This window comes from Parasteatoda tepidariorum, chromosome 3, assembly GCF_982258835.1.
Source record: "Parasteatoda tepidariorum strain Cologne lab strain chromosome 3, Ptep-v5.0, whole genome shotgun sequence".
Lineage (NCBI taxonomy): Eukaryota > Metazoa > Arthropoda > Arachnida > Araneae > Theridiidae > Parasteatoda > Parasteatoda tepidariorum.
Window position 1 is genome coordinate 61,857,098 of NC_141757.1, and position 17,072 is coordinate 61,874,169.

A 17,072-nucleotide genomic window follows, 5' to 3' on the forward strand; every position below is an offset into this window, starting at 1 on the left:
AATAGTTGTAATGTTTATCATGTTTTTTTCTTCTTACTTCACTTCACACTTCAGTAATTAAGTGTGTAATTTCTCCTACAACTTCAATTGGATTTGCCAGGTTATATATATATATATATATATATATATATATATATATATATATATATATATATATCAGTAAAAAAAGGAAATTTATGCAAGTAAGTAATTTGAATATTTATAAATTTTCTTTATTGTCTCAATTATCACAAAAAATAAAAAAATAACAATTTGAAAATTTGATCTATAAATTTATTTTAATATTTTTGGAAATGAATGACATAGTTATGTTTCAGGAGAGAAAAAAAAAATTTTGAGGTAAATTTTCAACTAAATTCAAATGTAAATTTAACTTTGTAATTATGTAGTCCGGTTTTTTATTATATAATTTCAGATTATAACCAATGAATGACTGTGCTGTCCCATAGCGTGGGGTTTTAGGAAATAACACTCTTATATCTAACAAGCACTATTTATTAATTAATTACAACATTTAGAATTTAGAATACAAAAGATGCGTCTTAACGCAACGCTAACCGATGAGGAATGCGAACTGAAACTTTTAGAGGGAAAGTCCCAATTCGATTGCGTAGGCGTGATAGTTCGTAAACATAGCCTCGAACGGCTAAATACACGACATCTCCTCCCCCTTTAAAATGGAGATTTAAAGGTCAAGTCTCTTAGGGGGCCGTCTAATCCTTTGTGATCGCCTCGGCTGAAATGGAGTTTGTTGAGAAGTTGAAGATGTAGTACTTCTCGGCAAAACAGCTGAACTCGGTTTCTTAGTTGGAGATGGTTGGCGAGTTTCTGGTGTTGATTTGCCGGATCCAGAGTGGTTTTGGATATCTTCGCCAGGTTCAGTGGATTCAGGAGAATTATCAGTAGTGCCGATGTGTGAGGTCTCACTGCTGAAACTAACTCGTGGAACGTGAATAGTCTTATCCAAGATCTGGTCTCCTGTTGGTCGCATTTGGTCTACGTGGCGTCTATACAATGTACCTTGTACATTAACTGTGTAGTGAAGAGCTCCATCTTTGCTCATGACTTCTCCAAATTTCCACCTTGCCAAATGCTCCAAATTTGCTCCAAATTTCACCAAATTTCATGAGTTCCAAATTTCCACCTTGCGTTGGGTGAACGATAGTCTCGAATAGCCACCTTATCACCTTCGTGAAAAATACGATCTTGAAAATCATACGTGCCTTTTCTGATCTTCTCATTGACTCTTCCGACCAAGTCAGGGAGAACAAGATCTATTCTAGTCCTGATGTCTCTCTTAAGGAAAAGCATAGCCGGACTAATCATAGTTGTCATATTAGGAGCCTTGCGATATTGCATGAGGAAGGTGCTAACCTTGTGCTGGATATTTCCTGCAAAGTTCTGCATGGCACGGAGAGATTGTTTTAATGTATGCACGTAGCGCTCTGCTTGTCCATTGCTGGATGGCTTGAAAGGGGCGCATGTCTTATGCTTAATGCCATTGCTTCGTATAAATGTTTGGAACTCTTGTGAAGTAAACTGTGTGCCGTTGTCGGAAACTAACACTACAGGTAGTCCAAAACGTGAAAAGCAATCTCGGAGACATTCAATTGTCTTGAATGAGTTGGCTGTCTTCATGGGGTAAACTTCAAGCCATTTTGAGTGTGCGTCAACAATAAGTAGAAACATCCGCTCAAATATAGGTCCTGCGAAATCAATGTGCACTCTTTCCCATGGTGCACTGGGATATTCCCAATGATGAACTTTTGCTTTTGCTGGGTCCGTTCTGAACCTAGCACAGTCCAAACAGTTTTTCGCAGAATTTTCTATGTCTTGGTCGATGTCTTGCCAATACACGTAAGATCTGGCAATTGCTTTCATTTTTACTACACCAAGATGCCCATGATGCAACTCGTCTAGTATTTTTGCTTTGTAGCAGTCTGGAATACACACTCGTTGCCCATACATAATACACCCATCCTGTAAGGTATATTTTTCCTTCCCCTCTAATTGACCTCCATATTGTAATATTTTTAAAAGTTTTCCCAAGTGTTCATCGAACTGCGTGGCTTTTGCTAAATCTTTGGCAGTAACGGGTAAGGTTTCAATTTGGGAAATTTGGTATACTGCAATATCATCTTTTAATTCCAGTTCTTCAGATTTCAATGGTAGACGTGATAAGCAGTCAGCATTGCCGTGATCCTTTGTATTGCGATAAACGATATCAAAATTATAAGCTTGCAGAACAAGAGCATAATGCAAAAGTCTTGTCGCAGAAAGGACTGGGAGACCCTTTTTACATGAAAAGATGGAAACCAGGGGCTTGTGGTCAGTAATCAAAGTGAATCTATTTCCCTTTAAGTAGAGGTAAAACTTTTTAACACTCCAAACGATTGCCAAAGCTTCTTTGTCAATTTGAGAGTAACGTTGCTCCGTTGGAGATAGAGTTCTGGAGGCAAATGCTATGGGTCGTTCTGAACCATCTGGGAATTTATGGGAAAGTACTGCTCCCAATCCAACAGGTGAAGCATCAGAAGATAGCAAGATAGGGAGGTTTGGGTCATAATGAGTTAGTAATTTGTCAGAGCAAATTTCGCTTTTCACATTTTCGAAAGCTTCCTGACAAGTGCGATCCCATTTCCACGTAACGGTTTTCTTGGTTAAGTTGTATAAAGGATAGGCCAAAGTTGCTAAGTCCTTAGAAAACCTTGAATAAAAATTCACGAGACCCATAAATGACTGAACGTCTTGAACATTCCGTGGTGCCTTAGCATTTTTAATTGCAGCTATTTTCTCCGATGTTTTTGAAAGTCTTTTAGAACTTATCCTATATCCTAAAAACTCAATTTCACTTTGAAAGAATTTACTTTTATCCTTATTGATTTTCAGACCATGTTCTTGACATCTTTCAAAAAATTTTCGTAATCTGAAATAATGAGTTTCGTTATCGGGAGCTGCTATGCGTGCGTCATCAAAAAATACTTCAACTCCTTCAAGACCATGGAATACACTTTCGATGTATTTTTGCCAAATGGCCGGAGCCGCATTAATTCCGTACATTAATCTTTTTGGAGTATAAAGACCTTTTTCTGTATTAATGGTTAGGAGTTTCTGACTTTCCTTTTCAACCTTCATTTGCAAATAAGCTTGGCTAAAATCAACTTTGGAAAATACCCTGCCATCACTAAGTGAGGCAAAAATATCTTCAGTTCGAGGAAGAGGGTGTTTTTGTACCTTTAAGTGTTTGTTTATCGTTACTGAGTAATCAGAACATAGCCTAATCGATCCGTTGTGTTTGACAATCGGAACTATGGGCGTGGCCCAATCGGATATGTTAATTTTTTCGATTAATCCTTCCCTTTCGAGTCTTTCGATTTCCTGATTGACTCTCTGTTTTAGCGCGAAGGGAACTTGCCGGGGTCGGCAAAAAATGGGTTTGGTATCTTCCCTTAACTCAAGTTTACATTCATAATTTTTAATTTCCCCTAATTCATCAGTAAAGAGATGTTTAAAGTCTTTTAAAAGTTTAGACAAATCGAAATTAACTTTAGTATTTACAGTATTAATTGTTTTAATGGTATTCCAATTTAATGGAATTTCATAAAGCCATTCTCTACCAAAAATAGTATCTAAATTCTCTTTAACTAGATATAAATTTAAGTTATATGATATATTATTATAATCAACTTTAACAGAAACATATCCAAGTGGTACAACCTCATCTCCCTTGTAGGTTTTGAAAATCAGTTTAGTAGGTTTTATCTTTTTATTAGAGATTTTTCGAAACCTATTAATGCTCATAACCGATACTGTTCCTCCAGTGTCGACCTCCATTTGAACTGGAGAATTTTCTATATTTACTTTAATCATTATTGGTGGTCTTTTAGGTAATTCCTCGCTAAATGTTTTGTCATTTAATGCGTGCAACGGTACGGATATAGTATTTTCACATGAACATCCGGGTTCAGTGTCAATTTGTTTCTGGTTAACATGTTTATATTGTTTTGCTCTAGCGGCAGAAAAACACGCTTTTGTTAGATGTCCAACTTTATGGCAGTAGCCGCATGTTGCAGATTTGTATTTACATTCCCTTGAGGAATGATTAGATCCCTTACACCGATAACATGCAAAGTTATTTTTTTCTTTCGTTTTGTTAGACCAGAATTGTTTCGGTTCTTTTTTCCTGTTAGCCTTAAATTCTTTAATTTCTGTTGCTTTCCCAATTATTTCTTGGGTGCTCTTGCTAGCCTTTTCCATGGCCAAAGCAATTTTTACAGTGCGCTCGAGATCTATATCATCTTCTTCAAAAAGTCTGTCTAATGTGGCACGATCACGGAGACCGCTCACAAAAACGTCCCGCAGCATAGTGTTCAGCAGTTCCTGTTTATAATTGCATGGCATTGCCAATGAACGAAGTTCTGCTAAATAAGCATTAATACTTTCTCCCTCGTGTTGTTTACGATTAAGGAAAATATGTCTGAATTTTTACCCAGATATTTTATGATTTTTTATACATTTACCTAGATATTTTATGAATATATTTCAAACATAATTTTTTCTCACACAAATTTATTATTTCATATAATAAATCGGTTAAATAATTAGTTTCTTGCAGAGCTTATAATAAAATCTATAATAATCTTGCACAACTTTAAATAACACGTGAAAAAAAATTATTCAAAAATTTTGTGTATTCTTAGCCATAATGTTTCGTCGTATAATTATTATTATTGCCGGGTTTTTATTAACTTTTATTTTTTATAAGCATTTACCTAGATATTTTATGAATATATTTCAGACATAATTTTTTCTCACACAAATTTATTATTTCATATAATAAATCGGTTAAATAATTAGTTTCTTGCAGAACTTATAATAAAATCTATAATAAGCTTGCACAACTTAAAATAAAACGTGAAGAAAAAATTTATTCCAAAATTTTGTGTATTCTTAGCCATGATATGTTTCGTATAATTATTATTATTGCCGGGTTTTTATTAACTTTTATTTTAACTACCTTGCAATATTTTCAAAATATTTAGATAAAAAAAATGCATCGTAGTTTATAGAAAAACTCGCTTTTTAGTAAAATTTTGCAATTTTTTCTTTAAAGAAATTGGTGAGTTATAACTGAGATTAGTGCATAATAAATAAATAAGATTTTTATAACTAAAATCGTATAGAGCAGAGTAGGACAAAAATGTAATCGATTACATTTTTTGATTAAAATAATCAATAACTTGTAATCATGATTACAATTTTCAAAAATTTTGATTACAGCTGTAATCATGATTACAATATTGATTACAGTAATCAATTACTTGTAATCTTGATTACAGCGGTATTCAAAATTTTGATAAGAACTGTAATCATGATTCCAAGTAATTGCGATTACAAGTAATCACAACAAAAACGATTACGAGTAATTCCCATATAGCAAAAATTCTTCCGCAGTAGCTCAGGAAGTGCTGAGGTAGATTTGAATCTTACGGCTTTCCCTTAGGCCTTAAAACCGATTTCTTAAAAATTAAATCCTATGTTACAGGGCAAAATTTTTAGTAAATCCGTACTCCGGCTATACAAGTTAATATAGCTTTTTAGTTATATTTCGTTTGATAAATTTATATAATTTCTGGAAACTTGAAAATTACTGCTACAAAAATTGCAGCAGTAAACTTCTACTAAAAGCAATGTTTCTCAATTGAAAACTTAATTCATTAGCATAAAAAACACTGCCTATAACATATTTAATGAAAACGATGTGCATTGCAACTTATTTTATTAGAAAATTCAAATCGGAAATTTCAAATGAGGAATATTGCGTTTAATATAGAGCTGCTGATAGTTAAAAGAAAAAAGAAAAATTTGCGCACATGTTGCTTAAAAAATTATTTAATATGCAAAAGTGACATTTATTGTCACTTATGACATATGTTATTCATTTTAACTAATTGTCACTTTTCAGAAATTAAACTTAACGTAATGTTTATTGCAATATCTAAAATGTTCTTTAATTTACTCTATGATTATAAATATAAAAAAGTTCAAAAAGGAATAAAATCATACCAGTAATCACTTCAAAGTCCTGTTTTCCAATTGAAAGCATTTATATGTCAATTGATAATTTTTTAGTATATGAAACACTACTTCACCAATAAGTTACTTTTTAAAGATAAACTTAACATCTTAGATATCACAGTAAACATTGCATTAACTTTTACTCTAGGATAAAAATAAAAAAAGCTTAAATTGGAAGAAAAAAAAACACAAAACAAATGTTAATGTGAAATATTTTTTTAAATTTATTAAAAATAAGAAATAGTTTTTTTTTTAAATTTTACAATTTACTACATTTTTCTTTGCAATGGCGCAGCCAACTCTGGATGGGTTCCTTTATATTTACATTTGTAACACCGCTATGATGAATTCATACAACATCTAAAATATAAAAGCAGAAATTTTATATTTTAATTACAATTGAAAGGTAAAAAGAAATACACAACTAAGGGGTAGAATAAAAACTTCATGTATGTTTTTTATGCACTGGAAAAATTTATATGTATTTCTTTTTTATTAATTTCTAATGGTATTTCAGCTGCTTATAAAGCGCTGAATTTCATTTGAAATTTTTGCATTTAATGTTTTTTCAAAAAACTTTTTTCATATTGTTTTTATTATATTTTGACATTTTATGTACTGAGGCTTTTATCCTGAAAAATCATCCATAGAAACTAACAAATTTAAGCTTAATTTTTAGTTTTGTATAAATTCGATATTTATTGCTGTTGTCGTTCTTGTTGTCGTTCATTTACGTCGCACTAGAACTGCACAATGGGCTATTGGCGACGGTCTGGGAAACATCCCTGAGGATGATCCGAAGACATGCCATCACAATTTTGATCCTCTGCAGAGGGGATGGCACCCCCGCTTCGGTAGCCCGACGACCTGCACGCGAAGTCGAGCACTTTACGGTAGCACAGTTTAACGAGGACCAATACCGCACATCCTCGGTCCCTACGCAGACTGATCCAAGTGGTCACCCACCCGCACACTGACCGCAGCCAGTGATGCTTGACTTCGGAGATCTGATGGGAACCGTGTCTTAACGATCAGTCCACTCCGGGACTGATCGTTATGATGACTATTTATTGCAAAAATTCATAAAAAAGTGTACTTTAATTGTATTTTGATGAGTATATTCATATGGATATTTTAAGGTATATTCATGAAGAACAAAATAAATTCTTTCTTTTTATCAGAGAATATACACCAAAAAAGCAATTCTGAAGCGTTTCTGGCAATTTATTCGTGTACTTTTAGTCTTTGTCTTTATATCTGCACTATAGTCATCAAATTTAAGCTTAATTTTTAGTTTTGTATAAATTCAATATTTATTGCAATAATTCATAAAAAAATGTACTTTAATTGTATTTTGATGAGTATATTCATATGGATATTTTAAGGTATATTCATGAAGAACAAAATAAATCCTTTCTTTTTATCAGAGAATATACACCAAAAAAGCAATTCTGAAGCGTTTCTGGCAATTTATTCGTGTACTTTTAGTCTTTGTCTTTATATCTGCACTATAGTCATCAAATTTAAGCCTAATTTTTAGTTTTGTATAAATTCAATATTTATTGCAAAAATTCATAAAAAAATGTACTTTAATTGTGTTTTGATGAGTATATTCATATGGATATTTTAAGGTATATTCATGAAGAACAAAATAAATCCTTTCTTTTTATCAGAGAATGTACACCAAAAAAAGCAATTCTGAAGCGTTTCTGGCAATTTATTCGTGTACTTTTAGTCTTTGTCTTTATATCTGCACTATAGTCATCAAATTTAAGCCTAATTTTTAGTTTTGTATAAATTCAATATTTATTGCAAAAATTCATAAAAAAATGTACTTTAATTGTATTTTGATGAGTATATTCATATGGATATTTTAAGGTATATTCATGAAGAACAAAATAAATCCTTTCTTTTTATCAGAGAATGTACACCAAAAAAAGCAATTCTGAAGCGTTTCTGGCAATTTATTCGTGTACTTTTAGTCTTTGTCTTTATATCTGCACTATAGTCATCAAATTTAAGCCTAATTTTTAGTTTTGTATAAATTCAATATTTATTGCAAAAATTCATAAAAAAATGTACTTTAATTGTATTTTGATGAGTATATTCATATGGATATTTTAAGGTATATTCATGAAGAACAAAATAAATCCTTTCTTTTTATCAGAGAATGTACACCAAAAAAAGCAATTCTGAAGCGTTTCTGGCACTTTTTTCGTGTACTTTTAATCATTGCCTTTATATCTGCACTATAGTCATCAAAGTTAAGCCTAATTTTTAGTTTTGTATAAATTCAATATTTATTGCAAAAATTCATAAAAAAATGTACTTTAATTGTATTTTGATGAGTATATTCATATGGATATTTTAAGGTATATTCATGAAGAACAAAATAAATCCTTTCTTTTTATCAGAGAATGTACACCAAAAAAAGCAATTCTGAAGCGTTTCTGGCACTTTTTTCGTGTACTTTTAATCATTGCCTTTATATCTGCACTATAGTCATCAAAGTTAAAAAGGGCCTTTCACAAGCATATTTCAAACTATACTATTTTTAAAAAAGGGTTAGGCATAAATAATTAAACCTTTATACATGCACCCACATACATTCATGACACTGCAATGACTGGCCTGCAAAATGGGGAAGATTACAAAAATAATTGCTTTAGATGCAACAAATATGAAAAAAAAAGTTTCCTAAATTAAAAAGGAATATTAGGTTGCTAAAATATTATTAAACATTTTTGATTATTTTCACTAAAATAGAATAATATTCTCCATACATTATGCACCACTATTTACTGTTCCAGAAACTACCATAATAAAAACTTTAAAAATTGTTACATTATTTTCAAACACTGCCTGGTAACAAAATGACTTTTTAGAATTTTTCCTCACCAATTAAACATACATTATGAATAATAACTGCTCACTTGAATTTATTTGCATGTCAAATAAAATAAAAGTTTTGTTCATAGGCCACAAATAGATTCTACCGAATTTATTTAAAGTAAGCAAATACTTTCCAACAGTTTATTCTTTACTCCTTTCCATGGTTTTGCTTTCCAATTATTTAAAAACATGATTGAGAAGTCATTCTTAAAATCGTAGAAAAATGTAAATAAATGTAATGTTAATTTAAGTAAATAAGTACTGTTTTAGTAAAAGTTTGGAGAATTGGTAGCTCCTATAATAGGATGAATTATTGTGAATGACCCCTAAATTGGAGGAAAATACAAAAACCCTAGTAGTAACTTTGTTCAAAGCCATGTTTTCCAATTGAAAAGTTGCAATTACAATTCATAATTTAATTCATTAATATACGAAACACTACCCATATATTTCATAAAAAATAATGCGTAGCACAACTGATTTTATTAGTTAATGGACAGGGTTCCCACTCTTTATTTTCCAATAGAAATAAGGCCTCTTTAAGGATCTTTAACAACATTTTTAAGGCAATACTAATAACTTTCGCTAAAAGAATTATAAATCGCAATTCTATTATATAAGGACTTAATGAATATTAGAAAACTAATGAAATTTTAATACAAACTTGATTTTTAAAAAAAAAATCAGCTAATGCAGTATCAATTTTGAAACTTACTACTTTTTCACATCGTCCACATGTTACTAAGTGAACACCTCAGATAAATTTAAAAAGTACAATAGCAGATAGTTATCAATAATAGAAGTTAACATTATTTTAATGGTATATTAATACTCATACTCAATCACCATAATAAATTAATTAAAGCTCCCCGCCTTTAAATTGAAATCTGAGTAAAGGTTTTTCAACATATGCAACACTACATAATATATAAAAATGTCAGTAATAAGAGAAAAAGAATTCAACTCTTTAAACGACCATAAAAGTAAAGTGTGGCGAATAAGCATTAGGATCATTCAATTAATTTAAAATAGCAGAAAATTCTTTTTTTTTTTCTTCAAAAGTTAAAAAAAAAGAAGAAAAAACCTTTAGCAAATTATAATTTATTTTAACTACCGTAAAATCCGGAAAGTAACCCCCCCCCCTTTAAATATTGCTGAAAGTGAAAACTAATTATATTATTTTTCAAACTCCATTATAACCCCTCCATCTAAAATTAACCTGTTTTGCTTTTCAAAATGAAGGGGCTTACTTTCAGGATTTTGCAGTATATGAGAAGTATATCTTATTGTGAGTAACTATATAATTTTGTTATGTTTTGGAAGAAAAAAAAATATTTTCTTCAAAGCTTTTCAAACTTTTTTCGAAACATACCAAATAATTCAGATAATACACGATTAGGAGAAAAGAAAATTAGAAGAAAACATTTTAAAATGAAAAATTATTAACACTATTTATCATATATGGAATAACATCAAGCCATTCAATAAGTGAAACAAAACAGCACTATTTTGTACATAGAATCAGGGTGGCTACTGATTTTCAGTACCAAATTTCCCTGATAATTTTCTTTTGAATTCCCCTGATATTTTTTAATATTTCCCTAATAATTGTTTTGTAAAAATTTCACTCTCTCAGAGAAATAAAAAAAAAAAAAAAAAATTATTTTTCTGATTATTGAGATAAATATACTTGGCAATTGCATATAAATGTAAGACAAGATTAAAAAAAAGTCTGGGTACAAGAATTCACAATAAAGTAATACCTTTCCTTTAGAACAGAGCTGTCCAACACGACACGACAACTACTAACACGAAATTAAATTTATAATAAAATAAAATCACGAATAATCCTTATGGATAGACTGAAAGCAATGAAATTGTATAACTAAAGGTTCTAACTCACCACTTGCCACCCTTGTTTTCTGTGTTGGATACAGTATAAGAGCGTAATAAAAACACCGAAATCCGGAATATAAAGAAAGTAAACTTTTTCAATAAAATTGTTTTTGAATTATTATAAAGTTGCTGATAAATTTAGATGCATAATCTAGAAACCATTTTTTTAAAATTATTTTCTTAATTTGCCCTTAATTCCCTCCCCCCTTTAATTTTCCCGCTTTAAATATTATTTATATTTCTAGTTTTATAACTATAATATCGAAATATACTCGAATTTTTTTTTAAAAAAATTATGTAATATTTTTATAATAAAATTTGTTAAAATGAATATTAAATAATTTCTGAAATCATATTGTTTTAAAAATTTTGTTCGAAATTGAGCTAAAAAACTGCTTGACTAAAGAAAACTTTTCAGTTATTTCTTAAACTGTTGTTTGACATTTCAAAATACTTATTGTTAGTATTACAAATTTTAGGGAGAAAAAAAAAAATCAAGCATAATTTTTTTCTCTATTTTGAGATTTTTTTAAAAATATTAACTGAGTATTATTAATTTTTAAATATTAACTAATATATTCTGTTTTATTCATAGGTCATTATTATACTGGTGTTTTTTTGGTTTTATTCAAATAATATTTTAATTTATCCTGATTGATGCAATTAATTCTAATTCAAAAAGTATTTTACAAATCTATGTGGCACTTAAAACAAACATTACTTTTTCATAATTTGTTTGCATACACAATGGTAAATGATAAGGCAAAAAATAAAATCCCGCATATATGAAAAAAAATTGAGGATATTTTGATATTGAAAATTTGTTTAATAGAAAGTATTAAAAATATTTGTAACGAGTTAAACTTCAAACATGAATTTGTGATATAAAAAATCAATCACATAAATTATCCTTATTGCTAGAACGACATCAATGAAATTGTGTTACTAAAAACTCTAGTACGGCTACTTGGCATACTTGTCTTCTGATTTGGGTTTAATGCAACAGTGTAATAAAAGGCAAAAATTTAATTGCAGCGAATTTTTTTTCCAAATCTAGTTCAATATAACACAAGAGAAAAATTATTAAATTTGAAAACTAAAAAGAGATAATTTATTAAACTTGAAAAAAAAAATTGCATTATTTCTGTTGCGAATTGTAATTTAATATAAAAAATATTATAACAAATTTTATAAAAGAGAAGAAAATAATTTTTTTTTAAAAAAACTCTCTATTATTTAATTGTGAGCGAGCTATAAACTGGAATTTCTATCATTCTATTTTAAAAAGCAAACGATAATTTTAGTTAGATTTATACGATAATAAATCTAAATAAAATTGTTTTGTTCTGTGATCTAAATGGGTGATTGTTTTTCGTGCGTCTCTGCGTTTTTATCTCTTTTTTGTTGTTTTTTCATCATTTTTTACTCATTTTTTATGTTTGTAACATAAATTGCTATGTAAATTTTAATTTCCTTCTGGATTTTAACACCACTGTTATGCTTAAACTATGTTTTGTGTTATGTTATAATTATTTCTGTTATTATCGAGGATTAAGGGTCGGAGGACCCAGGTACCTCAATAAAACTAGGCAACGTAGGTACCTCAATAAAACCCCAATGACTTCTGTGATCTAAATAAGGTTATGACTTCGCTTTTATTTTACGTTTTACTTTTTCTGGAGAATATGTCACTTTATATTTTGAATTGAGAAGAATTAATACAACTTTTAGAAGAAGGAGCGTTCTGAAGAAGGAGCTGTTTTACTTTTTAGTAAGTAGATATACTTTGTTGTTTTTATTTTTAGAATACTTTTTTTAAAATGAATGTTATATACACATCCCATTTAAATAAGCTGTTTTTCTGCGTTTTTAAATAAAATGCTATTCATTTAAATTATTTGTCAAAATTTTTTTTTTTAAATTGAGAGTGTTAAATGTGAATGATTATGGAATATTAAAAAAAATCTGATTCCATGACAAAAGGGATTTTTTTGATTTGAAAATTAAAACTTTGTGGAAAATTTATTTTTGATATAAATGTGTCATGTGTACAGGATGGATGTAGATGAAATTTCTTGAAGTTGAAAACAGATTGTAATAAAAATTGTATTGGAAAAAAAATGTTTTAAAGATTACGTTGCACCTGAATTTTCAACTGTGTAAGAATCAATCAATTTTAATGAATAAAATGTGGAAAAAATTTCAAATAATTATTAAATACTATCTCGTTTAAAGAATAAATGTGTTAATCGAACAACATTATTATCACAAAAAAACTTAATATTGATATTTCAATGGTAACTCTTGTACCCATTTTCGAACTTATTAATTATTCTTACTGTTCATGCATTTCATTTCCGTTTTCAAACTCAGCTGTTTACTTGAACAATAGCGAAAATCTTAAGCAATTTTTATCACAAAGCATATTTATAATGAAACTACATAAATTATTTATGCTATGCCTTATGATTGCTTTTTTTTTAGGTGCACCTAAATTCTTTTTATTTTTAAATGCTTATAAGTTTAATTTTTTCAACTCTTATCTGAAATCTTAAGGATCCTCTCAATCATCTTTTATAATTAATTGCTATACAGTAAAGAGCTTTTTACAAAAAACTTAAAAAATAGGCTAAGCCTATTTTTTAAGTTTTTTGTTCATTCCTATAGTTTCTGAAAGGTTGGGGAAGGGAAGCATCAGTTAAAGAAAAGTTTAGATAGTGGTGGTGCCATCTACAAAGGCGTTATTGAAATATATGATTTTTTTAAAACTGATATGTACTTTCTTCGTGTAAATTTGTAATTAAATACATTGCGTTAAAGAAAAGAATGCAAAAATGATATTTTTAAATTAATCCGAGCTATGTTAGTCAATTTCACGTAAAAATTTCCTCTTTTTGTTAAAAATATTAATATTTTAATTAATTATTTAATATTTTAACTATTGGCCTAAAAATTTTTTAAAGCTCTTGAATTCATCACTTTATCATGAACATGAACTCATACCTCCCTCAAATATGACGGAAAACTTACCTACACTCAATAAATAAGGGCCTCAAATCTTACATTATTGCTTAGACTAATTGGGTAACATGATGCTTTATATTAGTCACGCCAATTGCATCACATGTATGCTTGGGTCACATTTTATTGTGTTTATGAAATATTTCTTATATATTTTTTATTTAAGTAATCGTGTGAAGACTTTATTGAATCAAAGAAAAACGAGTGAACAAAAGAGGACAGCGATCTTCTTTTTATGAGAAGTAAATATATTTTATTCAATACATGAAATGTTGCCTTACATTGATCGTGAAATACTAAGATTGTATAAATATATTTGCATTTAAAAACTATACTCAATTTATTCGAATTACTGTTCGCAATTGTTCCATTTTAACGTCTTAATCGATTAAAATGTATAATGACTGGTGATCACCAGTCATTATACATCAAATAAAGATAATAGGAAAGAAACTGCTGATTGGTCGCATTCTTGAAATGAGCGCTCCATTTTCTGTGGTGTAGTTGTCGACCCACAATTTCTAGGGGGCTCAAAAATTAGTAAAAAGTCTAATGAAATATGGGCTAGCTTTGGATTGGTTTAAGTACTAAATAAAAAATTATTACAGCTTACAATAAAAATAATTCAGCTAATTTGTGATTTCTAGCAAAAATCACTGATTTCAATTGTTTGTGTCGCAAAAATCACTATTTTTATTTTGATATAACATCGTTTTGTTGTTTTATTTAATATATGGATACGTAAACTTTATCTTAGAAAATTAATATTCATGTGTCTGCTTTCAAAATTTCTTAGAATGTGTCTCTTGAATCATGCAGTTCAATAGATTCTTTTTCATTGCTAGGATTACTCTTCAGTAATTTAATTTCAAAACATTTTGTAAGGGGCCCAGAAAATTTGGTGGGGCCTTGGGCCTGCTGAATTTGTCTGGATCGGTCCCTGCATCTGTTGAAGTACTTTTATTCATCGTAGGGTTTACCTTTTTCAGATGGACACGAGTCCCACGAGCCCAAGTAGCATTAGCTTATTTGTTTCTTTTTATTTTGCTTGATATCTTTATTATTTTAACACTGCACTTAGTTTTTAACTCCTTTTCATTGAGTACGTAATGGAAGTTGGTTAAGACACTAGTAATATTCTTTATATACAGCCAGCCAAAGCATGATTTCTGTAATCTAGATATCAGTATATCAAAATTTTGCGAGAATTTTGAAGAAGGTGAATATATTGCGGGTTTCAGATCTCCATATTTCTTTTCTTTTACAATTAAAGATTTAATTCGTCCCAAAAAACATAACTTTCGGAAGGAGTAATACTGATTGAATATGTTTTAATAATATTTAAAAAATTGGATTTTTGAAAAAAAAACAACTTTTTTTTAAGTTCTAAGTTTTAAATATAATTTAAAAATAACTTTTTTTTGAAAGGTGTTAACTTTGAATATTAATTTCCAATATCTCTTACTGTTTTTTTTCCCCCTCCTTTCCTCGATTTTTGTTATATGACTCTCGTATTAGAAAAAAAAATATGCCAATTGCGACTAATCTTTTCTTACAATCAATTTTCAAATCAAAATCTCAATTATTAATTTTCAATCAAAATCTACGAGCTTTTAAATTTGCAATTCAAGTGCAAATTTAAAAGCTCGTAGGCCTGCATTTATATAAGAAAAAATAGTTTTATAAGTCGCAACTCAATTTCAATGACCATAACACTGATTTTAAAATAACTTATTTCATTTTATTTATTAATTTAATTTTAACTTTTTTAAATAGCTCAAATATTTAAATTTCATATATTTTATGTTAACGTGTTAAATCGGAGCAGATTTTCAGTTATCGACCACAACTTTGCTTATTTGTTGTAAATTTATTGCTTTGTTGATCGAATTTTTTTTTTTTTTTTGAGTCACTCCTTGAAGACCTCTATAAAATATCAGCAATTCAATTGAAGTCGAGCAATTTTGAAACAACACTGGTTCTTTTTTTTAAATTAAGATTGCTATGAGTGCTCAACTAAATGATTGATTCATAAATTTACTGAAATATAATACATCTTATAAATTTCTTTGCTTAGCCCAAAATGAGTTAAACATATTTTTAATGCAAGATATCAATGTTATTAACAAATGGGAAATTATATTTTCGTCCAAGTTCTTAAATCAAAATAAGAAATTTTGACCAAAATTCAAAAAACCAACATTAATTTTAGCAGTTTTCAAATATTAATGTAGAGTTTTGCAATACATTAACCCAAGGGAAAACAGGCTTAACCCACTGAACATTTACCCAAAGGTAACTTAAACAATTTTCTATTAAAATGAGTCAAAACTGTAAAATTTTATCCCAACATTTACTTTACCCTAAATTTAAAAAGCCAAAGATAACTTTAATTGTAATGTAAAAAGTTTTATACAACAAAGGGAAATTAAATGTAATGTTCTAATAAATCAGAAGAGGCCTGTTATCTGACCACCAGACTAAACTGTTCAGGGGTGATTGTGAGCCCAAGTCAAAATTCCGGAAAATTTCTTGAGTTTAAAAAGAAAAAAAAGTTTAAATTGAAAAAAAAATTTAAACAAGTTTTTTTTTCTTTTTCTCAATATTTCTTAGTTTACTTAAAATATATTAAAAATTTTACACATACCTGTGACGACCTGGAGAAGTAATTAAAATTTACAAATATGTCTTTCTTTCTTGACTTAATGATTATAACAACTATTTACTGATAAAAAATGAATATTAATCATGAATATAAGCTTATAAAGTATCTCTCTGGCTCTCCCTTACAAACAAATAAAAGAAACTGTGTTTTTAAGTTCCACCTTAGAAAATTTCATTTCCGGAAACTTCTGTGATCAATGATTTTTTGAAACGTCTGGACCTTCGATCTCCGGAAACTTCCGTATAACTGTTAGCGAAAATTCCGGAAATCCGGATTTTTTCCGGAGCACAATCAGCCCTGACTGTTAAAGGGGTGGGGAGGGAAAATTCTAAATATGCTTTTTAATCCTCTCTAATTTGAACAAAACTAACACTATTTGGCACCCTATTGCAATTTGAGACATAAGTGCACTATTTTACATTCTCTATTAATATTTTGTGACAAAATTATGTAAATACAATTCTGAAATCAAAAAGTTTTGATAGGTAGTTAAATAGCGTACAGTTTCTTGTTTTTAGAT